Source organism: Schistocerca serialis, chromosome 8 (genome assembly GCF_023864345.2).
Source record: "Schistocerca serialis cubense isolate TAMUIC-IGC-003099 chromosome 8, iqSchSeri2.2, whole genome shotgun sequence".
Taxonomy (NCBI): domain Eukaryota; kingdom Metazoa; phylum Arthropoda; class Insecta; order Orthoptera; family Acrididae; genus Schistocerca; species Schistocerca serialis.
The window spans coordinates 418,232,549-418,259,847 of record NC_064645.1 but is presented as its reverse complement, the minus strand read 5'-3'; positions in this window follow the sequence as shown (position 1 = coordinate 418,259,847).

The window sequence follows — 27,299 nt, the reverse complement described above, 5'->3', positions numbered from 1 at the left end:
TTGCTCTTCAACCATGAGAAGCAAGAAGGTACTTAAAACATCAATGGAGGTCTGTGTTGTGATAGTGCCACGCAAAACAACTAGGGTGCAAGCCCCCTCCATGAAAAACGCGACCACACAATAACACCACCGCCTCCGGATTTTACTATTGGCACTACAAACGATGGGAGATGACGTTCACCGGACATTTGGCATACCCACACCCTGTCATCGGATCGCCACATTGTGTAAAGTTACTCGTCACTCCATACAACGTTTTCCTACTGTTCAATCGTTCAATGTTTACGCTCATTACACCAAGCGAGGCGTCGTTTGGCATTTACCGGCGTGATGTGTGGCTTATGAGTAGCCGCTCGACCATGAGATCCAAGTTTTCTCACCTCCCGCCTAACTGTCATAGTACTTTCAGTGGATCCTGAAGCAGTTTGGAATTCCTGTGTGATGGTCTGGATAGATGTCCGCCTATTACACATTACGACCCTCTTCAACTGTCGGCAGACGAGGTCGGCCTCTACGCTTTTGTGCTGTAGTGTCCCTTCACGTTTCCACTTCACTATCACATCCGAAACAGTGAACCTAGGGATGTTTAAGGGTGTGGAAATCTCGCGCACAGACGCATGGCACAAGTGACACCCAGTCAACTGCCGATTTTCGATGTCCGTGAGTTCCATGGAGGGCCCCATTCTGCTCTCTCACGATGTCTAATGACTACTGAGGCCGCTGATGCGGAGTACCTGGCGGTAGGTGGCAGCATAATGCGCCTAATATGAAAAGCGTATGTTTTGGGAACTGTCCGGATACTTTTGATCACATAGTGTACACAGTAATGGGATTTTATTCCTATTATCTCCTTAAACTGGGTTCTCCGATGCCGGGTTCCTTACTTCAAATTGTTCAGTGTAGCATCCTGTATATCCCATAAAATTTTTGCACGCTCTTGTGGGACCACCCTCTAGATGATCCATGCATCATCTTGCATAGACAGAGGGCTCAACTCTATATTTCACTCTGTAACCTAGCAACCAGAACTACGGCGTCACCCTAGAGATCGTAGATTTCCCCACCTTCCTGCTTTTAGAGCGCTATCCGCTTACGCTAGCGCTTTGTGTTCCTCCCCGAGTGCCTTGGAGTCTTTGCGCTGCCGCTGACGAGTGTATACGGCCGCACGCCGTGGTCCCGCAGAACGCTACGCGATTCACAGTTGCCTGGTGGAGGAGACGCACTCTGTGTACTGCATCTGCCGAGACATGCTGTAGTCCGAAGGGCCGGGCTAGTGACAGAGAACGCTGGCGGCCTCTGCGGAACTACGCTGGCGTAAAGAAAATCGCAACAAGAGAAAGTTGCGAGACACAAACGAAAGTTGGTAGGCCTGTTTCTACATTTGAAAAATGTTGTCCTTTCAAATTTCGCCCCAGCCGTATAAGTGTGACGTTAGTGGCATCGCTAAGCAAATCATGCTACACCACGAAGTTGACGTGCTACAGACGCGAACCGACGGGAGAAGATGCTGTGATATGCCAAATGATTAGCTTTTAGAGTATTCACACAAGGTTGGATCTGGTGGCGACCCCTACAACGTGCTGGCATGAGGAAAGTTTCCAACCGATTTCTCATACGCAAACAGCAGTTGACCGGCGTTGCCTGGTGACACGTTGTCGTGATCCCTCGTGTAAGGAGGAGAAATGCGTGCCATCACGTTTCCGACTTTGATGAAGGTCGGATTGTAGCCTATCGCGATTGCGGCTTATGGTATCGCTACGTTGCTGCTCGCGTTGGTCGAGATCCAATGACTATCAGCATAATATGGAATCGGTGAGTTCAGGAGGGTAATACGGAACGCCGTGCTGGATCCCAAAAGCCTCGTATCACTAGCAGTCGAGATGACAGTCATTTTCTCCTCTTGGCTGTAACGGGTCGTGTACCCACGTCTCGATCCATGAGTCAACAGATGGGGACATTTGCAAGACAACAACCATCTGCACGAGCAGTTCGACGACGTTTGCAGCAGCATGGACTATCAGCTCGGAGACTATGGCTGCGGTTGCCCTTGACGCTGTATCACAGATAGGAGCGCCTGCTATGGTGCACTCAACGACGAACCTGGGTGCACGAATGGCAAAACCTGATTTTTTCGGATGAATCCAGCTTCTGTTTACAGCATCATGATGGTCGCATCCATGTTTGGCGATATCGCGGTGAACGCACATTGGAAGCGTGTATTCGTCATCGCCATACTGGCGTATCACCCAGTGTGATGGTATGGGGTGCTATTGGTTACACGTCTCGGTCACCTCTTGTTCGCATTGACGGCACTTTGAACAGTGGACGTTACATTTCACATGTGTATGACCCGTGGCTCTACCCTTCATCGGATCCCTTCGAAATCCTACATTTCAGCAGGATAATGCACGACCGCATGTTGCAGGTCCTGTACGGGCCTTTCTGGTTACAGAAAATGTTCGACTGCTGCCCTGGCCAGCATATTCTCCAGGTCTCTGACCAACTGAAAACGTCTGGTCAATGGTGGCCGAGCAACTGGCTCGTCAAATACGCCAGTCACTGCTCTTGATGAACTGTGGTATCGTGTTGAAGCTGCATTGACAGCTGTACTTGTGCACGCCATCCAAGGTCTGTTTGACTCAACTCCCAGGCGTATCAAGGCCGTTATTACGGCCTGAGGTGGTGGTTCTGTGTACTGATTTCTCAGGATCTATGCACCCAAATTGCGTGAAAATGTAATCACATGTCAGTTCTTGAATAATTTATGTGTCCAATGAATACCCGTTTCTCATCTGCATTTCTTCTTGGTGTAGCAATTTTAATGGCCAGTAGTGTACATACTACAATGGTCATTAGCGTGGTGCGTTCACGTTGGACAAGAATGCCTTTAAGGAAACAAAGATGCCAGTATAAACACCGCACTCGGTTCGAACGAGGTCATGTAATAACGCTAAGGGAAACTAAATTTTTCTTCAGGGATATTGCAGAAAGGCTTGGGAGGAACGTAGTCACTGTACATGACTGCTGGCAGCGCTGGTCACGAGAATGTACAGTCGCAAAAAGACCGAGCTCCAGACAGCCACCTGGTGCTGCCGAGGGGAAAGACCATCGTTTCCTATGTATGACTCTACCGCATCTGCGGCTGTACTTTTAGCAGTTGTCTCCACAGTGATACAACGAAATATTACAAATCTTTTATTTCAAGGACACCTCCGAGTCAGACGCCCTGTAGCATACATGCCATTGATTCCAAATAACTTCCATTTGCGACTTCAGTTGTGTAAGGCAGGAGCTCACTGGAGGTCATGGTGGAGGTCTGTTGGGTTTTCTGATGCTGGTTCTTCCGCACTGCCATTGATGCCCTTGTTGTGGTTAGAAGGAGGCCTGTTGAGGGCCTGCAACCAACCTTTGTGCGTGCTAGACACGTTTGGTCTATACCTGGAGTTATGGTCTAGGGGTGCCATTTCGTATGACAGCAGCAGCACTCCCGTGGTTATCCGACACACCCTCACTGCAATTTGTACGCCAGTCTGATGATTCGAACTGTTGTACTGCAATTCATTAACAGCATATCAGAGGGCGTTTTCCAACAACATATCGGTTGCCCACACACAGTTTTTGTAATGCAAAATGCTCTACAGACCGTCGACATGTTGCCTTGGCCTTCTCGATCACCAGATCTGTCCCAGTCGAAAATATATGGGACATCATTGGACGACAATTCAAGCCTCATCCACAAACTGGATTAACCGTCCCTGTATTTATCAACCAAGTGCGACAGGCATAGATGTCGATCCCACAAACTGACGTGCGCCACCTGTACATGCTTGCATCCAACACTCTGGAGATTACACCCATTATTAATTTTAATACATTATTATTCGTTAGTTGATTAAACATTTTATTTATTTATTATTATAAATAAATATTCCTTATATGTGCTTTTATTTTAATTATAGGTTTAGTTATTGGTTTGAGTTGGTTTAGCTTTGTTCCTTATTTCCTTTTGTCTTTACTTTCATGAATTCCTGGAAAATATAAATATGTCGTTTTGAATACCACAGGAGAGCAACAGATATATTCCGCAGCTGCGATCTCGCGGAAATTCCTTGTCGTTATCTGCTCCACTTGATGTCTCTGAAATCTTTATTCGCTACACAGATCGTTCGGCACAACTGAGTGCTATGTTGTTTGATGAGTCTGGATAATAAGTCCAACAATTCAGTCGAGTTAAAGTTTATTAATTCGGAGATGATCTCTCGGCAAAATCTGACCGTGGAAAATGCAGGTTCACAATATCGTTCCAAACTTCACCTCCGAACGATCTACGTCTCGTAATATCTGTACTGTGGTAATTATCTAATTTCGGTATGGAGATTTACAAACCTTGAATACCTGAAGTTAGTTATTGGATTTTATATTGTTCAAAAAACTATTTCAACACTTACTATATACCGTAATGGCGCGTCACAAAAATACAATCTCACTCCTCCTCTCACACGACCGATCTCTCAATTTCCTTCATGAAGCATCCATAAAACAAAGACTCACAGATGCGTTCGTAGCACGGACCATCCGATTCTCGCATTGCATACATTGGTACACCATATAACGTACCAGCATTTCACATTTCCAAGTGTTTATCAATTAGCCTATGATCTTGCAGTGTTAATCACTTGCATATGTTACCTAGACAAACGTATTCCCGAAATTCCACTTCTGTACATTGACTATTTTTTTCCAGTCAGTGTTCGTGTTGGGACCTCTCTACATTGCACCGCAGCAGATCACTGATAATAGGCAATCCGATGAGTGGCCTTGTAGAAAACACGCTTTTTCCTGCCTGTGTAACACAGCGGGTGACTTGTGCCCAAGGCTGATTACAAGACTAACTTTCACTATCTAACTTGCCAGCTTCATTTCATTTCAGTGTCGAGGCAGTGCGGTCGGCCTCTGCATGTGTTCTCATGAGTTTTACTCCCCTGCCAGAGTGTTAAAAAGGCTTGAAAATAAAAGGCGGCAGCATTTACGAAGCGTTTTTGTATATGCCTGTTGTATGATTCTGAAATGTTAAAACTGTAATTCTTTCAGTTCATATTATCCCTTTTTTTATTAATGCATGTTCAGAGCTCTGAAGATCGTTCTTATTTTTATATTATGTGTGTGTATATTCTGCAGTAGTCTGATTGCAAATTTTTATTATTGTGTATCTTTTATTCATTTCCATGTTTAATAAATTGCTTTTTAAATGTTGTAGTTGCGACGTACGAGCAGTTTAATGCGTGTTGTCAAGTTTGTCAAACAGACTGCTAGTCCAACCTCAGTGACAGAAGCTGCCTGCTGGCTGTAAATTTCCTGCATCATAATACGTTGATATGAAGTTTGTAAGTGCTGCGCATGATTAATTACTATTATTTTTTGTTAAGCCTCACGGCCATAAATTTGTGCAGATTATATTGTTTTCGTGCAGTATTGGCTTTAAAAATAAACATTTTCGTGGTCCAGCTTTTCAGTTCCTAGCTTCTCGCTCGCATCATTTCAGTAGGTGCGGTATTTATCCAACAACTGATAATTCATTATGGTGATCAGAACAATTACCATACCTAAAGTAGGGAGGAGAGCCGATTGCACCAATTATAGACCAATATCTATATTAAGACTTGTCTCTGAAATATTAATATACTTAAGAGGAAGGCAAATGAAAAGTGATTAAGTTGGTTCAAATGGCTCTGAGCACTATGTGACTTAACTTCTGAGGTCATCAGTCCCCTAGAACTTAGAACTACTTAAACCTAACTAACCTAAGGACATCACACACATCCATGCCCGAGGCAGGATTCGAACCTGCGGCCGTAGCGGTGACGCGGTTCCAGACTGTAGCGCCTATAACCGCTCGGCCACCCCGGCCGGCAAAAGTAGATAAGAGGACCATGTAGCGTAACAGGATGTTGTGCGTCAAGTCCTGTTCCATTATATGTAGTCTTGTCGCTTCTGCTAAAGATGTTTGCAATGTTAAAGTTAAGAAGGGTAGAGGGGAGCGGCGGTCAAATATCGACAGACCTACTGTGCTTATAGTACCTGTTCCTACAGAGAGGGCGTATCTCTTAGGAAAAAAAAACAAATGCTGGTTTTTAATGTATTGTAAGAAAGCTTTGGTGTTACCGTTATAGCGCGTGCGCTCTTCTATGAGTTCTCATAGGGAAAGGATGTGTCAGTGTCAAGTTAATTGACTGAACTGTAAATGCAGCTATGAAATAAATATCTGGAAATGGATGATTGAAAGTGAAAATACGTGTTCAGTCGTCATTTGATAATGTTGTATAAGTCGTTAGTCGGAAAGCCTTAACGTTTTTCTGCGACAGAGAGGACGCTTCGGAGAAGTCCGCATGGGAGTGGCACAGCAAACCTGGTCCACGAAATTCTACACGACGACAGGAATTACATACAAGCCAGATTCATCAACAACAACAAAAATCGCTTCAACAGAACATTGCGATAAGCAGTGCAGGATCCAAGTGAAATACTACCCATGTGATGCCAAACAAAATGTAACCACCTAACACAACCAAAACCTAAATGTATATTATTTCGCGGTAACCTATTTGGATTCGGAGAAGGCAGAGGAACAAAAGAAGCTACTTTGGCCTTGCACATGCCATTGTGGAGAGGAATTGACATTAAAAAGATAATTTGTCTTACTTTTATTGACATAGAAAAAGCTTTTGACAATGTAAACCGGGGTCTATTCTTTCGAAGAATGGAAGAAACAAGACAACTGGAAGGCTATAACAATGATTAATCAACTGTTTGAGAACCGAAACCCAAAATGAACAAGTAGAAGAAGAGGACAGAGTTAGAAAAAGATACAAGAACCCAATTCAATTCACTTATTTAATGTGTTCATTGAAAGTGTATTCATATCGTGAAGAAGACGAAGGGTGAAAAAGCCAATGCTGAAAGATTACAGTGTATCAAATTTTCTGATGACATCGTGATAGCAGCAGACTACGGAAAGGAAGTCAGTAGAGTGCTGAGTGTCCTATTACACACTCTTAAATTATGGAAATTAAAAGTAAACAATCGGCAAACAAGAGTAATGGTACTATGGGAATATGTAGTACAAATTAAAACGGGTGTAAAAACTGATGACACCAAAATTCATACAGTGAAACAATTTTATTACATCGGTTGTATAATCGCCAAGGACCATAGACGCTTAATAGAATCGATGGACTGCGTCGCCATACTCGTCATTTATGACTAAGAAAAATATTTGAACCATCAAACACACGAATTCAGATGTCAGAAAATCATTTGTATGGACTACACTGCTGTATGGAAGTGAAAGATGGACTCTGGATGAATTATAAAGGAATCTACTTGAACCTACTGAAGTGTGGATGTGGCATAAAATAAGAAGAATGACAAGGATGCGAAGAAAAACGAACCTGGATGTCTTGAGGGAAATCTATGAAGAGAGAAGTTTATTAAATGCAAAAGCAAAAATTAAAATTTATTAGATATGTCATCAGGTACAACACTTAATCGTCAGTGTTGTTTAAGATAAAGTACTGTGAAAGAAAGGGAGAGGACAGCCAAGGAACACATCGAGAAGATGATAGGTTGTAACGATTGCATGAAACAAACACACCCAATGACAGAAGACAGTGGCTGCATCGAAAGCCATTAGCCTTTACAGTATGTATGTGCCATAGAAAAAATGCTCCTCTTTTACACACTTTGACTCAAAAGTGGGGTCACCAGCTGCTTGTTTCCACCTTTAAATGTTTTCCCAAAAGTTTTAGCATGCGAAAGTATTCACGCTCTTTTTAACAACTCTCTCAAGCTGCCCTAACCATAACTCCAACTTGCCCATTCTCACGCATCTTTCAATCACCGTCTCCTGTCTCATAGCCACGGTCTCCGTTCTGTCCTGCTACTGCTGCCTACTGTCACTGTTACTTTCTATCTATTGCTAACTCTTACTGCTACTGTTTCATTCGTTGTAGCCCACTGCCGCTGTTTTGTGCTATCTCTCTCATCTTCGTTGTCACTGTCATACACTGTCGCTCATGTTCGTTGACTCTCATCCACCTACACTTTCTCCTTTTTATTCATCCCCCACTGGCATTGTCTCCTTCAGTCTTTTCGCAGCACTGTTCTGCGACTCTCAACTATTTTTCACTGCTATTGCACTCCTCTCTATCTTTCACACTGCCATTGTCTCCTCCGTTCTTTCTGTATCGTAACCACTGACTTATCTTCCAGTATCTATTGCTTTTCCGTCCCTTTCCCACTGCCACTGTCTGTATCTCTCTCAGCATATAAGACAATGAAAATTTTTAAAGGTGCCGAGGAAGGCAGACTGAGACAGCTGGTATCTCTCATTTCAGTCAGAGCCTTTTAAACAGAGTACTTTTCGTACTTGGATAAGAGCATTTTTCCGCTCGTTCCCTTATTTTCCCTTCTACAGTTGGGCTTCTCCCTAATACGATAAAAAGTTTATGGGTCAGTAAAATTTTATTAGTTTACTTGTGTGAACTTGAAATAACACAAAACTAATTTTAGATCTCAGACTTGATTTCATGTATACAAAAATTTGGCTTGTGCTTCATTGCTGCAGTATTAGGTTCTCAGAACCCTTATTATGATAAGAGAGACAGCATATATCTCGTGCTACATGACTTTATAAACTACTTTTTCATCTCACGCACGATTTTACGCGATTGTTTTACGTGCACGAGTCTTATAATTTTGAACCTCTGTGTCTCGGAAAGAGACAAAGAAATCAAGAAAATTTTCGAGGTGGTTCGAAGTCGAGATCATGGGAACATATGGTATAAATTGTAGCCATTTGCTCTGGATAGTCGTCTTGGAATCAATGGCTTTGTTTTGATACCCAAAAATTACTTTTCTGGGGTGTTTCTTGATAATGGGTAAGGAAATTTGAAAACGGTGAGATGGTTCATAAAGATAAACGCGTAGAGAATATACTGCTAAAATTTGAGGAATATGCTGTGGTTAATTATTTAGATATCCGCTGCTAATGGCGAAAATATGGAGAAAAATGCTTTTCCTGGTTTCGTCAGGAAGCGTTCACGAAATAAATGCTGCCTCCATAAGCCCGTTAGGGAGAATAGTGCAGAACGAACCAACTGATTTTCTCCGTTTATCTAAGCTGCAGAAAGTGCATAATATTTAAAAAATGGTTCAAATGGCTCTGAGCATTATGGAACTTAACTTCTGAGGTTATCAGTCCCCTAGAACTTAGAACTACTTAAACCTAACTAACCTAACGACAGCACACACATCCATGCCCGAGGCAGGATTCGAACCCGTGACCATAGCAGTCGTGCAGTTCCAGATTGTAGCGCCTAGAACCGCTCGGTTACAGAGGCCGGAAACTTCGACCTGGTATTACAGGGTTGTTACGCTAATACGAGAATTCTTTGGGATATACAAACGGTCCCTACCCCAAGGGCTATCCAAAACACTTGACCCTACCCTTCTATTACCAATAAAACCCGAGGTAAGAGCCGCGAAAAGATGCCTTTTCTATGAACGGCGTTTTGGAACATACTGGTAGCGCATGCAGTCGCATGCCTACCGATGGTGATGATAGCGATGTTGGTGTGGCGTCCACCTGGTACGGGAGTCGGCGCTGCAGGAGGGAGGCGGCCGTTAAGCGTCGTCAGCTGCAGACGCGCGGCGCGGCCCCTGGACCGCAGGCAGCCGGGCGGGCAGGCAGCAGCTCCTCGGCGGTGCGCTGTGCGGGCAGCCGCGCGCGCCTGCGGTCGCCGCCTGCGGCTGTCCGGGCGGTCCGCAGCAGACGCCCCCGGCTGCCATCGCGCCGGCGCGCAGATCGATGGGGCGGACCAGACCGGACTGGACCTCAACGCACCGCACCCCCTCCCACTCCCACCCGACCACTCGAGCTCACTCTCCGCTCCGTTACCTGCTGCGTCTTCTCCGGCCGCTCAGTCAGTGGTGTGAGCTTACTCCCTCTCTGGTCGGTTATGCAAAATTGACTTCCATCGCTTGAGCTGTGCCCCTTCCCGTATTTTGACTAGATTCTATGTTGACAACAATTTTGGACCAAACATCAATATCTCCAGTCGGACTCATCGAAACATTTGCGTTCCAAACGTAAACATCTCAGGCTCAACTTGTGAGACAAACACTCGTCACTTACAATCAAGGTTTAGTTCTTGCCGTTTCTATAGTATCATAGCTTATCGATACTGCTTGAGCCGGTGCCTCAAAAATTCCTGCCGGCGCCGCAAGCGGCGCTTCGACCGCCACAAGTAAAAATACTCCAGGCCGCTGACAAATGAAGACCGCCAGAACTATAAGTGACGGGTACTTGGACGCCAGTCCTCTAGCCGACACTACATCCGAGTCGCTAGTTGATGCCGAACGTTACAACGAGTTGTCTACGCAAACACTCTGTGTACATAGACGCGTGCCCCTGTCGGGCCTCGGCTTGTAGCCAGCCGCAAACGACCCAAGTTGTCAACAGTGTAGCACAAGACTTCGTACGTAAGATATTCTCAACTGTTAAGCATTGTAATTAATTTAGTGAGATCCGCTTCAGTTGTACTAATATTTATCCAAATTACTAGAGGTTTCAATATTTTAAAGTCCCATCAGAGCACCACAATAGGGAGTTAAGGAAAACGGGAAGGCCCAGGCACACAAATCAACTGGTTATTATTTCATACAAATATCAATATATTGATAAGTTAAAGTTTAACTTAAAATCTAAGAAATAAATACTGCAATTTAAATCCTAAGGCCAAATTTTAAAAGAAATATAACATTCTTTTAAAAATAATAATAAAAGGGCCAGATATGCAAAAGTTCAAGTGAAATTTGCGATTTAAATCTTAAGGCCACAGTTTGGGGAAATATAACATGCTTTTAATAATAATAATAAGAAAAAGACCAGCTACATAAAAGTTCAGGTGAAATTTCCTATGTAAATCTTAAGGCCACCGCTTAGAACAATATAACAAGCTTTTAATAATATTAGTTAAGAAAAGAGCCACTATGTATATTTTCAGATGAAATTTTCAATATAAATCGTAAGGCCACAATTCTGAGAAATATAACAGACTATTGTAGTCAAACGAAGCAACATTTGATACTCATCTTGTGAAGGTGTCGTGACTGCATGGATGCAAGAAATGCCTTGAGTTGATAATTTCTAAACAGTCGGTTGGCGTATCCGGCGGATCGGTCCAGGGTTAAGCAGACAAACCAGTCTGCGCGCAGCGTGACTCGGCAGTCCATATAACCCGATAAATTGCGGTGTCACTAACCAACGATCCGACGGCTAAAAGTTGCCCCTTTCCACAGCCGGAGGTTCGCACTAGCTGGCAGACGCGTCGAAGGCAGACCCCAACAATAGACCAGCACGCCCCATACAATACTCGGCCAACAGCCAGTTTGCTGTGTCGGACGGATGCGACTTTCGCAGAATAACTTGGCTCAAAGAGCCCAACTCAGCTCTCACATAGGAACCGTATGTCACAGAACAACTCGGCTCTAACCGTACAACTACACTGTCTCAGACCAACTGCCTTCCCACTCACAAAAACACTACACAGCCACCGAGCCAGGTGGCGCAGTGGTTAGACACTGGACTCGCATTCGGGAGGACGACGGTTCAATCCCGCGTCCGGCCATCCTGATTTAGGTTCTCCGTGATTTCCCTCAATCACTCCAGGCAAATGCCGGGATGGTTCCTCTGAAAGGGCACAGCCGACTTCCTTCCCCATCCTTCCCTAATCTGATGAGACCGATGACCACGCTGTCTGGTCTCCTTCCCCAAACCAACCAACCAACCACTACACAGCCAGCACCTCCTCCTAGGCCGACCTCGACCAAAGATGTTTACTGAACAAATAGCAAATCGATAGCAAACTCGGGCCAGTGGCGCCAGGCAAGACCGAAGCGAAATACAATATGGCGCCACGACTCACCATCTTCAGGTGTATGAAATTATCTTATTTCGTAATAGATAACATGCAGTCGGGCACACAGTAGCTGTGGCGATCCTATCTTGCAGCTACCTGTTGGTGGACAGTTTCCGCCAACATGCAATGATTAGAGCTCTTGCACTGACTGGCCCGAACGCTTGTTATGTATTACCAAATAGAATAATTTCATACAACTGAAGATGGGATTTTGAAATCTCGAAATCGGTCGTGGTTTGAATAAATATTGCTACAACCGATGCAGATCTCTCTAAATTAATTAACAGTCTAGAATTTTTTTTGCACAATTTGAGTGCAATACATTCACTTAAACTGGACTTCTGTCAGCTTATCTTTTCAGACTAAAAACAGTCTGGCTTGCGAAATTGTTTAATATCAATGACGCATTTCACGCTTTTTGGGAATCACCAGATGTGCAAAAGATATGTAAGCCATGCATCATAAATCCCATAAAATGGAAAATGGACGTAACACAAACTGCATATCCACCTACTGTTGCATTGATATTCTATTTCATGTGTCTTTATGACACTTTTACACAATATGATGATGTCCCAGAAGGGTGAAACGCGTCATTGATGTAAAATAATTTCGCAGTAAAGATTGTTTTTATTGTGAAGTAATTCGAAAGTGGTTGCTGTTGCACCGTGCCACAATAGAATGAAATCATTTTTAACTTATCTTTTACTTGCCTGCCCAGATTACTTCGGCGACAGATCGCTTTGGCCGCCTTCCACTCATTTATCATCAGCCATGCGGACATAACATTTCGGTCCTTGGAACCTAGCGGCTGTCGACTCGCATTTTAACAATTACGCCACAGTAATTGGTCTAATATACAAAGCAAGCATGCAAGTGATTTTGTACTTTCATTTTAGAAGAAAAATTTTATAAACCTTTACTTACTGTTAAGAGAGGAACTTTTACGAGGACGTAGTGATGAACAGTCTAGTCATAGCAACATGAGTGCACAAATCTGAAAGTATGAAAACGTTCAATTAAAGTTGACAATAATGAAAATGAATGTTCAGTACTTAAATCATGTGTATTATGGATCTGGCTGGACGCTTAAAACACACAAATAATTTGAAAATAGTCTGAAACCGGTGACATAAATGAATCGTTTAAGGAAACACCCAGAATTATTATAAATGTTTTCTATTACGTATGAAGAGAAATTTTTGGAAATACTTGTTACGGAAACAAATCTCTTCGCGTGTCATGTAATCGATAACGAATGGAAAAAAACAGAAAATCTACGCTCTCGGTACCCTGTTACTTTGAAACTCAATGACGGTCTGCTATGGGCGGTAAATTTTGATGGCTCAAGTCAGAAAAAAATATAAATGTATTGTTCTAAAAGGCCAGTAGTACAAACGGCAAAATTTAAAAAATGATTTTTAGAACATATAAACAAATTTCGCGATTCTTATACTTTTGCGATTATCAGTACTGACCGACTTCAAAAGATAAGATCTATCCTCAACCTATGGATCGAGAAATTTGAAGAAATTAGTACACCAATGAAAATGTCTGTATAGACGAATCCTTAATGAAATATAAGGGACATTTAGCATAAAAATAACTTCATCATCGAAAAGTGCGAGATTTGGATTAAAATTTGCAGAATATGTGAGACAAGTGCCGGTTTTTGTTACAGTGGCAGAATATATACTGCCCAGGACATAACTGATAGGAATAACAGTATATCAGACAATATTATTGTGGAATTGTTAAAATCCATAGTAAATAAGGGATAAACTTTGTTTCTTGATAACTGATACATCTCCATCAACCTTTTTGTGAATGACACTAAAAAAACACAAATGTTATCGATACATTACGCGACAATAGAGAAAATCTTCCAAAAAATATTAAAAACACATTTTACGTGCAGGAATTGCTTATGGAGAAGCTGCAACAACCTGTTTACCCCGATAAGAAAAGATTAGTGTGACGTGGAGATGATATCAGCGAAATGCGAAAATGTAGAAACGGTTGAACACACAGACAGTTTAGAAAAATCATGGTGCCCGAATACGTCCTCGAATACAAACAGGGAATTGACGAAATCGATCGTCAAGCTCAGATGTTGGTCTGTTTCTCAGTCATAAGAAAAATCATCAAAGGTGACACAAAACTTTTTATTAAGGATATAGCCCTGTTCAGTAAATACATTATCCATAAAACAATTCTCGGACAAAGAAACGAAAAAAAAGGCCGATTACCGTATAAATATAGCTGAGATCATTTTAAAAATAGTCCAATTTCCAGTTTACGAAAAGCATTGAAATCGACATTCACCTAGATGAAACACCTCTTCGGCTCAAAGGGAAACATTGTGCTCACTTTCCAAAACATATCGATCCGACGCCCAAAAAGCACATCCAACAAAGACGTGCAAAGTTAGCACGAAACAGAAAATACGAAGCGAAAAAATGTGGGGATATGCGGAGTATAAAGTGGCTTTAGTTATTTAACAATGCCTTCTAAACTATCATACCATGCAGGTTCACTAATTTTTAGAATTATAGGTACCTTCCTATCAGAAATTCGTTTATGGGGAGCATTTCTTCTTACAATTAAGTGTTTGGTTGACAGTACCTACTTTTGGGCGTAGTGTTATTCCATCCCTTCTGACACAGACACGCCTGAGGATGCCCAAGAAGATCATTATTCTGTTAAAGTATTATGTCTGTGTACAAAAATTTACATTAATATTTTGAGTATTGCTTGAAACCTTACATATACAGGATAAATCACCTAAAATTTGCACTGCAAGGATTGCGGAACTGGGAAGTACTATTGATGTGCGGTTTTCACAGACTGCACTGGTAGCCAGGGTCTCGTATTGTTAGTCAATAAACAGAGTGAAATAATAGGAAGCGTGTTTTGTGCAAACATGCACTTTTTTAAGTGGGACAATACCTATTGGCATTAGCAGACTAAAAGTAGGGTAAATCAGAAATCAGTGCTGTTTTTTTGCAGGATTGTAGTGCAAGTAGTTTACTAGATATCGTATTTTGAGGAGTATCCACACCGACACTTGTCTGTACCATTCAACCTGCGTAGTTGGTAGGTACGATGTTACTTTGTTTTCTTAGTGTGCTTGTGTGTTCTGTCACTGCAGTGGAACTTGATAGTCAGTTACTGTGTGACAGTCGAAGCAGTAGGTCGTGAATGGACGATGGGATTTACCAGTGCAGAAAAAGCCGACATGCTCATGGTGTATGGAGAGAGTAGCAAGAATTCTGTTCCTTCTTATACGGTGTATGTGTCAAGATATCCCAATAGGCAACAAGTACACTCCTGGAAATGGAAAAAAGAACACATTGACACCGGTGTGTCAGATCCACCATACTTGCTCCGGACACTGCGAGAGGGCTGTACAAGCAATGATCACACGCACGGCACAGCGGACACACCAGGAACCGCGGTGTTGGCCGTCGAATGGCGCTAGCTGCGCAGCATTTGTGCACCGCCGCCGTCAGTGTCAGCCAGTTTGCCGTGGCATACGGAGCTCCATCGCAGTCTTTAACACTGGTAGCATGCCGCGACAGCCTGGACGTGAACCGTATGTGCAGTTGACGGACTTTGAGCGAGGGCATATAGTGGGCATGCGGGAGGCCGGGTGGACGTACCGCCGAATTGCTCATCACGTGGGGCGTGAGGTCTCCACAGTACATCGATGTTGTCGCCAGTGGTCGGCGGAAGGTGCACGTGCCCGTCGACCTGGGACCGGACCGCAGCGACGCACGGATGCACGCCAAGACCGTAGGATCCTACGCAGTGCCGTAGGGGACCGCACCGCCACTTCCCAGCAAATTAGGGACACTGTTGCTCCTGGGGTATCGGCGAGGACCATTCGCAACCGTCTCCATGAAGCTGGGCTACGGTCAAGCACACCGTGAGGCCGTCTTCCGCTCACGCCCCAACATCGTGCAGCCCGCCTCCAGTGGTGTCGCGACAGGCGTGAATGGAGGGACGAATGGAGACGTGTCGTCTTCAGCGATGAGAGTCGCTTCTGCCTTGGTGCCAATGATGGTCGTATGCGTGTTTGGCGTCGTGCAGGTGAGCGCCACAATCAGGACTGCATACGACCGAGGCACACAGGGCCAACACCCGGCATCATGGTGTGGGGAGCGATCTCCTACACTGGCCGCACACCACTGGTGATCGTCGAGGGGACACTGAATAGTGCACGGTACATCCAAACCGTCATCGAACCCATCGTTCTACCATTCCTAGACCGGCAAGGGAACTTGCTGTTCCAACAGGACAATGCACGTCCGCATGTATCCCGTGCCACCCAACGTGCTCTAGAAGGTGTAAGTCAACTACCCTGGCCAGCAAGATCTCCGGATCTGTCCCCCATTGAGCATGTTTGGGACTGGATGAAGCGTCGTCTCACGCGGTCTGCATGTCCAGCACGAACGCTGGTCCAACTGAGGCGCCAGGTGGAAATGGCATGGCATGCCGTTCCACAGGACTACATCCAGCATCGCTACGATCGTCTCCATGGGAGAATAGCAGCCTGCATTGCTGCGAAAGGTGGATATACACTGTACTAGTGCCGACATTGTGCATGCTCTGTTGCCTGTGTCTATGTGCCTGTGGTTCTGTCAGTGTGATCATGTGATGTATCTGACCCCAGGAATGTGTCAATAAAGTTTCCCCTTCCTGGGACAATGAATTCACGGTGTTCGTATTTTAGTTTCTAGGAGTGTATCTCGACAGTTATTAATCAAGCTCTTCAACCAGATACGGTAAAGTGATAGTGTAACACCTAGACAACATAACAGAAGGAAATGAGTGACTACAGATGGGGAAATTAATGTTCTTGCTGTTGTTCCAGTTGATATGTACATCATCCCCGACGCAATCGCACGAGAAAGTTGCATGAGTCTCCATCGAAATAGGTTCCATCCCTGTCACATCTCACTTCATCAAGATCTGCATGTAAAAGATTATGAGAATTCTGTTAACTTTTATACGTGGGCATTAAGACAGAATACTACAAATATGTCCCATATCTTGTTTACTGATGAAATCACGTTTACTGATCATGGTCAAGCGAGCCGCCGAAACATGCACTATTGGTCTGTTAGCAATCCCCGTTGGCTTCGTCAGATGGAACGTCTGCGACCATGGAGTATAAACGCGTGTTATGGGACAGTGAACCGTCAACTCATAGGCCCGTGTTCCATAGACGGAACACTAAATGCTACAAGTGTAGCAGCCTTGTAACAGACCATCTTCCATGGATACTAAAAGACGCTCATCTGTACGCTAGTAGGATCTGTGGTACGAACATGATGGCTGCTCACCCTATAGTCCACGCAGTACTACTCCATGTTTTTACGAATTGTTTCCATATAGTTGGATTGGACACAGAAGACCTGTATCTTGTTGACCTGCCCGTCCCCCTGATTTGACACCTGTAGACAGTTTTCTGTGGCGAAAGCTGAAACATGCTGTCCACAAGAACATACAAGCTACACCAGATGATGTGAAACGACGTATTAGTGCAGTCTGCTCGGACATATCCGCTGCTAGCACGCGTGCAGCACTCGTTCCATACCACACTGGAAGCGTGTATTGCCGCTGCCGGTGGTCATTTTGAACACAACCTGTTATGGAAAGTTGTCTCGTTACTGGTCATAATCCACATAACTAAGTATTTACTTGGTAGTGTGTGCTACCACATGTATTGAACAACTGTGGGTGTGGGAACTTTTAAAAATACGATATCTCAAAACTACTCGCACTAGCATCCTCCAACAAACATCACTGACATTCTAATTTGCCATACTTTTAGTTTGTCAATGACAACAGGCATTGTTCCATTCTAAAAAAGTGTATGTTTGCGCAAAAATGTACCTTCTAAGTATTATTATAATCTGTTGACTGACTAACGATACGAACGCCTGACTACCTCTCCAATCTGTGAAAACCGCACACCAAATCACTTTTCATTTGCGCAATATTTGTGGTGTAAGTTTTAGGGTATTCACCTTGTGTATGTGGGAATAAGAATTATAAACAAAATTAGTGTCGAAGGCAGCAATAGAAGTATCGCGTGAAACATATAATTGTACAGCTAATAACAGATATGCATAGGTCGGCTTGTACTGCGATTCCCTCACCCATGAATCTGGCCCGTTCAGAACGCGTTATCTCCAGCCACTTGGCCATGGATTTCGTCGAACTAAGCGGTTCTGTAATGGATTAATCGTTTCAGAAAACTTCAGGCAACCGGCCGCAAGTTGTGGCCGAGCGGTTCTAGGCGCTTCAGTCTGGAACCGCGCTACCGCTACGGTCGCAGGTTCGAATCCTGCCTCGGGCATGGGTGTGGGTGATGTCATTAGGTTAGTTAGGTTTAAGTAGTTCTAAGGCTAGGGGGCTGATGACCTCAGATGTTAAGTCCCATAGTGCTCAGAGCCATTCAGGCAACTGTTTCCAAACTAAATAAGTGATTAAGAGGGAAAGGTACAAGTTATTTTTACGCATAACTTAGTCTCATGTCTGCTTACGTAAATTTTGAATATCGGTTTCAAAGTAGTAGATATAGTGTTGTACCTATAAGTTAGTGTATCTAGGAACGCACTGGGGACCACCATAAGAAGATTCCACGATTTTCTGGTTTTTGTTGTTGGCATGAGATCGTGATTTGCACTGCATTTCGATATGCTTTGCGTTCTGCACATTTTAAATGCTTTATAATGTATATAGTTATTTGGAATATATTGTTAATTCTTCAGGTACATAATTTTGTTGTTAGTATACGGCCATCTATTTTTAAAATTTTTTATGCAATCTGTGCACAGCTAAACCACATTTTGTCAGTAATGCAACCTTCTGTATCTTAAAATGGAAGAATGTCTTTTCCCATGGATCATGTCATACATGCAAATAATCTAAAGTTTTGTGTCCTAACAATTTTACGTCTTGAAAACGGAAATTTGTGTCAGTTTGCGATACCTTCTACTGGTATTTGGTAATACTTTAGCTTCATTAGATTTCACTTACTGATTATTGGTGTGTAGCAGAGTAATAGTGTAACAGATATACGTTTCAATACCGTATTAACAAGTTTTCGCGATTTCAACGCTTCCAAATTACAATACAATATTTATTCCTAAGTAAATGACCTTAAGAAAGACCTTAACTTCCTGAAGTAATGTTTGTAATTTCGGAAAAAGAATGCAGCACACAAAAATTAAATTCGATCATTAAAAATGGAATATGATAATAAATTAAACAATTAAACATCTCCTACAAGGCTGGATAGACACTTAAGTCTGAAAAGTGTACCTCGGCATAAGACTCTCCCCTATATTGAAATACCACTGATGTCTCACTATACGTTTTTCGTCGGTAGGTTTAGCAAGCGACTGCGAGCTGAGTGATTTGATTACTTTTTGCACGGAATATTTCACTAGCCGTGTACCCACGACTTCGCAGTTTTGCAGTGGATGACTTGAAAGGTCAGTATGTCCCTATAAAGTTTTGTTTTAAATCTTGGAAAACCACTGCAGAGATGCAGCAAACGTAGAAGCAGCCTTTCGAATGTCGTGTACGACTTCATACACATCGGTAAGGAGAGGTGGGCTACAGAAACGTTGTAGGAAAGCTGTACAGGAGCACAAATGACTAGCGAACAAGTTAACACAACAAACAGAACGTTCAGTTAATTGTATTTCTCTAGGTGCACAAAGACTCATTACAAATAATGTGACAAGAGACAGAGTCCAGCTACCGCAATGTTCCAAGGAAGAGGCAGCAAGAGTGACTGGGTTGAGCGGCTGCCGCCGGCCATCCTTTACTGTGGCGGCAGAGAGCGCTCATAATACAGAACACGTGGAGCTCTTGGAGGTGTGGCTCAGTGGATGTGTACCACTGGGCCAACCAGATCTCGAGTGGCTGCTATTGGCAGCAGATAGAAACTAGCCATTCTGTTACCGACCTTCGTGTACCATGGGCTGGTATTGATACTAGATATTACATAAGGGACAACAGCGGAAACACAGACTTTTAACTGGCTTATACATTTCGAAAGTGGCGATCATTGACTGATAATAACGACCATTTCCGTCGAACGTCAACTGGCGTCACACCAAAAATCCCAGAATGAATTTTCACACTGCAGCTAAATGTCTGCTGATATGAAACTTTCTCGCAGATTAAATTGTGCGCGGGTTCGTGACTCGTACTGTGGACGTTTGAAACTTCCTGGCATTGCCCACGAAAGGTAAAGGTCCCGAGTTCGAGTCTCGGTCCGGCACACAGTTTTAATCTGCTAGGAAGTTTCATACCAGCGCACACTCAGCTGCAGAGCGAAAACCTCATTCTGTGGACGTTTGTCTTTCACGGGCAAGTGCTGTACCGACTGAGCTACCCAACCACGACTCATGATCCGTCCTCACAGCTTTACTTCCGGCAGTACTCAGCTCTTTCCTTCCAAGCTTCATCTACATTTACACCTACCAGTGCATCATACTCCGCAAGCTACCTAAAGGTGTGTGAAGAAGCGTACTTTTGGTGGCGCTAACTGATCCCCCCTACCCTGCTCTATTCGCGTATGGTGCTTGGGAAAAGTAATTGTCGGTAAGCCTCTGTATTAATTCTAATTTCTCGAATTTTCCCTTCTTTGTCATTTCGGTGGATGTATGTGAGACGAACTCTTCCCAAAAGGTGTTCCCTCAAAATATCAATAGTAAATCTCTCCGTCATGCACAATTCTCTCTTGTAAGGTCTGCCACTAGAGTTTTTTGGCGCTTCTGTAACGCCCTCGCGCCGACTACGCTATCACGTGGCGAAACACGCCACTATCCGTTGAAACTTTTGCATCTCTTGTATCAGTCCTATCTGGTAAGGATCCCGTATTCATGAACAATACTTCAGAATCGATGGAACAAGCACCTTATTAGCCACTTCTATCCTGTATCAGTTACATATCCTTAATATCATTCCTGTGAATCTGGGAGTGGCACCTGCTTTTCCCGCTATTTGTTTTATATGGTTATTCCACGTGAGGTCTCTCTGGTTACTTATTCCTAGATATTTTACGGTAGCTATTGTTTCCAGCAGTTTCTCATCAGTAGTTTAGTTGTACAGTAGTAGCTTTTATTTTCATATGTACACACAATACGTCACATTTCGTTACGAACAGGGTCAACCGCCAGACCCTGCAGCATTCACTAGTGTTCTCTGCGGGTCATTATGCAAATCGATACTGTCTTTGATGTTGCTGCTTTCTAATAACGAAAAGTATCATCGGCGAACAGTCCTTAACAGCTTCCTACGCTTTCTACAAGCTCATTTATACATACTGGAAACAGTAACGGTCATATCAGTTCCTTGGGGTACTCCGGAAATTACTTTTACATCTATTTTGTTCCGTTCTATCTGCAAGAAAGTCTTGAATCCAGTCGCAAAATGCTTCGAAACTCGATAACCTCGTATTTCCTTCACTAAGCCGCGGTGCGGGACGGTATCAGGTGCCTTTAAGATCAAGGAACACCGCACCAACCTGAAAGCCGTTGTCTACAGCGCTAAGGATCTCATAGAGGAAAAGAACGAGATAAGTTCCAGAAGCTCTCTGTTTGCGAAATCTATGATGATTTTTACAGAGGAGATTTTCGTTCTCCAAAACGTCATAATGCTCTAGCACAGTACATGTTCCATAATTCTTTAACACACTTATTTTACTAAGGTTTTAATGTCCTCTTTTCTTTCTTCCCGTGTTTGCGATTTAAAAACTAGGTTGTTTTGAAAATCAGCCTTATGCAAACACAATTAGTTTGTTTTTATATTTACCCAGACGTGTTTCGACACCGATGTGTCATCTTCTGTGGATCAAATTTTTATTTCTTAAAATTACATCGCTAACTGAATTGTGTTATTATACATCGATTTTAGTGCTCATTTTCGTCGGTTTTTATAGCATGTCATCTGTAAAATATTTCACCCTGTTTCGTGCCCCTGGTTGTTGTCTCAGTCAATTGCTATATAGTGCATTGTTTTCACTCAGTTTTCCCCAAATTTCCGCTCACTACTTCACCTGCTCAGATCACATTTCGCCACATTTTGTGTAAGTCCATGTGAGGTGAAGTAGTGAGCGAAAATTTGTGAAAAACTGAGTGAAAACAATGCACTAAATAGTGGTTTATAGACACACCAACCATGGACACGAAACAGAACGAAACATTTTGCAGATGACTGCTGTCATAAAAACGACGAAAACGAGCACTAAAATCGATGTATAATAATACAATTCAGTTAGCGATGTAATTTTAAGAAATAAAATTTGACTCACAGAAGATAACACATTGGTGTCGAAACATGTCTGGGTAAATATAAAAATAAACTGATTGTGTTTGCATGAGGCTGATTTCCAAAACAACCCAATTCCTTGACATATTGACGTCAACTATACAGTCCTGTAATTACGTACATCTGCCCGACGGCCTTTCTTGAGAACGGTAATGATATGCGCTTTTTTCCAGTCGCCAGGTACCCTCCGTTGCTCAAGCCATCTACGATCTACATCTACATCTACATCCATACTCCGCAAGCCACCTGACGGTGTGTGGCGGAGGGTACCTTGAGTACCTCTATCGGTTCTCCCTTCTATTCCAGTCTCGTATTGTTCGTGGAAAGAAGGATTGTCGGTATGCCTCTGTGTGGGCTCTAATCTCTCTGATTTTATCCTCATGGTCTCTTCGCGAGATATACGTAGGAGGGAGCAATATACTGCTTGACTCTTCGGTGAAGGTATGTTCTCGAAACTTTGACAAAAGCCCGTACCGAGCTACTGAGCGTCTCTCCTGCAGAGTCTTCCACTGGAGTTTATCTATCATCTCCATAACGCTTTAGCGAATACTAAATGATCCTGTAACGAAGCGCGCTGCTCTCCGTTGGATCTTCTCTATCTCTTCTATCAACCCTATCTGGTACGGATACCACACTGCTGAGCAGTATTCAAGCAGTGGGCGAACAAGCGTACTGTAACCTACTCCCTTTGTTTTCGGATTGCATTTCCTTAGGATTCTTCCAATGAATCTCAGTCTAGCATCTGCTTTACCGACGATCAACATTATATGATCATTCCATTTTAAATCACTCCTAATGCGTACTGCCAGATAATTTATGGTATTAACTGCTTCCAGTTGCTGACCTGCTATTTTGCAGCTAAATGATAAAGGATCTATCTTTCTGTGTATTCGCAGCACATTACACTTGTCTACATTGAGATTCAATTGCCATACGATACGATACGATAAAACGGAGTCAAACAATTTAGGAAGACCGAATTAAGAATTTTGGATTTCCCTCTGTTATCTTCGATTTTGATGTCAGTGTGATCACAGAGTGAATAGAGGACTTCGAACCGCTTACTGATTTTGCATAAGACCAAAACGTCTTAGGATTAACTCTGACATCGGTTACCAAAACTATACTTTCAAAGTCATAGAACGCTTCCCTCATTACTTTTCTTACGCTCATTTTTGCTTCGCTCAGCTTTTGTTTGTCAGTTAGGTTCTGATTTCACTTCACAGACTTTCTCTTGGGAAACTTGCAAGACTAGTACTCCTGGAAGGAAGGATATTGTAGAGACATGGCTTAACCACAACTGGGTGGAAGTGTGTTCTGTGTGTGCACTGATATGAAATTTCCTGGCACGTTAAAAGTTTGTATGATAAGGTGTGAGATAGTCAAGCAATGAGAATGCTTCGTAAGCCATGGCTGGGTGCCCAGTAGGTAGAGCAATTGCTTGCAAAATGCATGTTCTCAGAACGAGTCTTGGTCCGGCAAACAGGTTTAATAGGTGTGAGATGTCGGTTGAATGAATAGAATACCGATACGACGCTAGAAATCCGATCCTCGGTCACCTACATGGAAGGGAACCTCGTCATAGGATTATGCAAATTTAAGGCAATCACCGCCGTGCGACATGCACTGAATCGCGAAGGAAACTGATATACGCACGCGTATTCAAATACAGAGATATATGTAAACAGGCAGAATACGGCACTGCGGTCGGCAACGCCTATATAAGAAGAAAAGTGTATGGTGTAGTTGTTAGATCGGCTACTGCTGCTGCAATGGCAGTTCACCAAGAATTAAGTGGTGTTACAGTCGGCGTACGGGCGATGGGACACAGCATCGCCGAGGTAGCAATGAAGTGGGGATTTTCCCGTACGACCTTTTCACAAGTGTACCGTGAATATCAGGAATTCGGTAAAACATCAAATCACCGACAACGCTGCGGCCGGAGAAATATCCTGCAAGAATTGGACCAGCGACGACTGAAGAGAATCTCTCAAAGTGACAGAAGTGCAACCTTTCCGCAAGTTGCTGTAGATTTCAATGCTGGAATATGAACAAGTGTCAACGAAACATCTTGGATGTGGGCTTTCGGAGTCGAAGGCCCACTCCTGTACCCCTGATGATTGCACGACACAAAGGTTTACGTCTAGCCTGGGTCCATCAACACCGACAATGAACTGTTGACGACTGGAAAAATTTTACCTGGTCAGACAAGTCCCATTTCAAATTTTATCGAGCGGATGGAAGTGTACGGGTATGGAGACAACCTCATGAATCCATGGACCCTGCATGTCAGCAGGAGACTGTTCAAGCTTGTGGAGGCTCTGTAATGGAGTGGAGCGTATGCAGTTGGAGTCATATGGGCCGCTGATACCTCTAAAGGCGACTCTGACAGGTGACACGAACGTAAGCATCCTGTCTGATCACCTGCATCCGGTCTCGTCCAATGTGCATTCCGACGGACTTGGGCAATTCCAGAAGGACAATGCGACACAACACACGTCCATAATTGCTACAGAGTGGCTCCAGAAACACTCTTCTGAGTTTAAACACTTCCGTCGGCCACCAAACTCCCCAGACATGAACATTATCGAGCATATCTGGGATGCCTTGCAACGTGCTGTTCAGAAGAGATCTCCACCCTCTTATACTCTTACGGATTTATCGACAGCCCTGCAGTATTCATGGTGTCAGTTCCCTCCAGCACTACTTCAGACATTAGTCGAGTCCATACGAAGTCGTGTTGCTGCACTTCTGCGTGCTCGCGGGTGCCCTGCACGATATTGAGCAGGTGTATCAGTTTCTTTGGTTCTTCACTGTATAACGCCTCATTGAAGGGAAAAATGCTAGGAGTAACCCAATTAAGCACAAACGTGCAGGCACCACACCTCACATCGATATATTAGTGATTGATCTCACATAAAAACAAAAGGAAAATGGCGGTCATTGTAACAATTTGATTTATTACCGTAAGACTACAATTTACCCACTGAATTAATCATGTAAACAGTTACGAAGTGTATGAAGGATTGTAATTGTGAAATATAGCCTTGACATTGGTTTGCGGAAACATAAAGATTACATTAAACTATATAACGGATATGGTCGATGACCTCAAGAACGGTTAGTGAATTAAGAAAGGAACACAGTAAAATACAGTACGAACTCCATTAGAATCATCAGTGTGGATCATGGCAGCAACAAGCTGACTGTGAATATTAAAACCGTGCAAGTATACGCGGAAGTAAATTAACTAGCCTCGCATCCCCCCCCGCAGCTCGGTGATTAGATCGATAGCTAGCGCTGATCGCTCCTAAACGGTGTGCGAGAGTGAGATGGCTAAACAGCGTCTGTGATATCTGAGTCTAGGTCAGCCTCTGTACTCGGCTTAAGATGGAGATATCTGTCTCTGCGAATTCGTAAAATGGAGTACGATCTCAGCGGCGTCCCAGGAACAAGTCTTGTCTCTTCAATGTCCAGGTAGCAAGTGTCCTTTAACTTTACTCACCATAACTAGGTTGGATGTGTCAACCTAGGAATCTCGCCGGAAAACTGCTGCTGACCGTGCGAGTTAAAACGAATAATAATTTTGTAAAGAAGTTTAACAAATTCCTACTATCAGCGATTTTCTCATAGTGCTGATGCGTGGGATGGAAGGCAGAAAGTCGCCCTCACTACAAGACAGGGGTTTCACCCTGGCCGACAAAAAGGTTTCCCCATAGACATGCATAGGAAAGCAGCCTTCTACCGAAATAATTATTGTGCGCCAGTTACAGTCCCTGTTGTTCAGATTTAAACAAACATGCCTTCGTGGCGTGTCTGATGACAACAACTGCTCCCATGGTGTCATGTTCTGAATGCTAAGCCTGGATTTCTAGAAATCTGGAAATCTAGAACGTCGCACAATGAACTTTTTGCAGAATGCAGGCCACCCCAGCATCCCTGCTGTGCAGGGACAGAACACTGTAAGAGCCTGTCATATACTTGCTAAAGCGCCACTTTCAATTACGTGTATAAGCAATTTTATGACTCCCCGGTCTTTCAAACAATGGGAGGCCACGACGTTAGGCTCACAGATTTGCTTCAAACTTAGTACACTTTTACTAGTTCATAGGGATAACATAATGTACAAGTAGTAAGGCATACTACTGGAGCAAATTTTAAAAAATTGCAGGAGAAATTTCTCCGTCAGTGATGCTCTGAAATGTTGCGACCCTGAGTACAGCAAGGAGTTAGCGTTAGCGTTAGGAGTTAGCGTTCAAGCTCCATACTCTGTCGCTCATTGGATCAAGTTCTGCTCATGCTTTTTTTATAATTTATTTTTTTACAAAAATAATCATACTATTTCGTGCATATTAAATGAAAAGATACGTCTATTTGCATGAACTTTTTTTGAATTTCCAATATTATTTGGTTATTTGCTAATTTTTATCATCAGAACGAATGCTGTATTTATAATTATCCACAATTAAACGACTAAACAGGCAAAATTTTCCAGAAAATGTACGCCTGTCTTGATTTCCGAAAATTCTTAATCCTGCAATCGGGTAATCTACCGAGAACTGCTTCGCACCTGGACGCTTCGAACGACAGATACAAGATCCAACGATAAGGGACAGACTTAGAAAGTTCAAGTCAAACATCGCAAAATAATGGAGTAAATAAAACGCCAGAAAATGAGGGTAGTGTACGATAAATAATCGGATGTGCTTTCGAAGTTAAAGTTGCAAGATGATATTTTTCATACAGGCACAGAAAACATAAATTAAAACTGCATCTGCTACACCCAATGAATGCAATTTTCTGACACGTACAAGGAATCTTCAGAGTTTCTATGGAAAAAGAAAGCTCATTGACTTTGTGAAAATTTTCTCTTTCTTCCGGCAATTTGGATGCAAACCTTGCGTAAAGCAACATTTTGGTAAATATTAGTGCCGAAAATTGCTGGTGCACGATTCCATGTTTCAA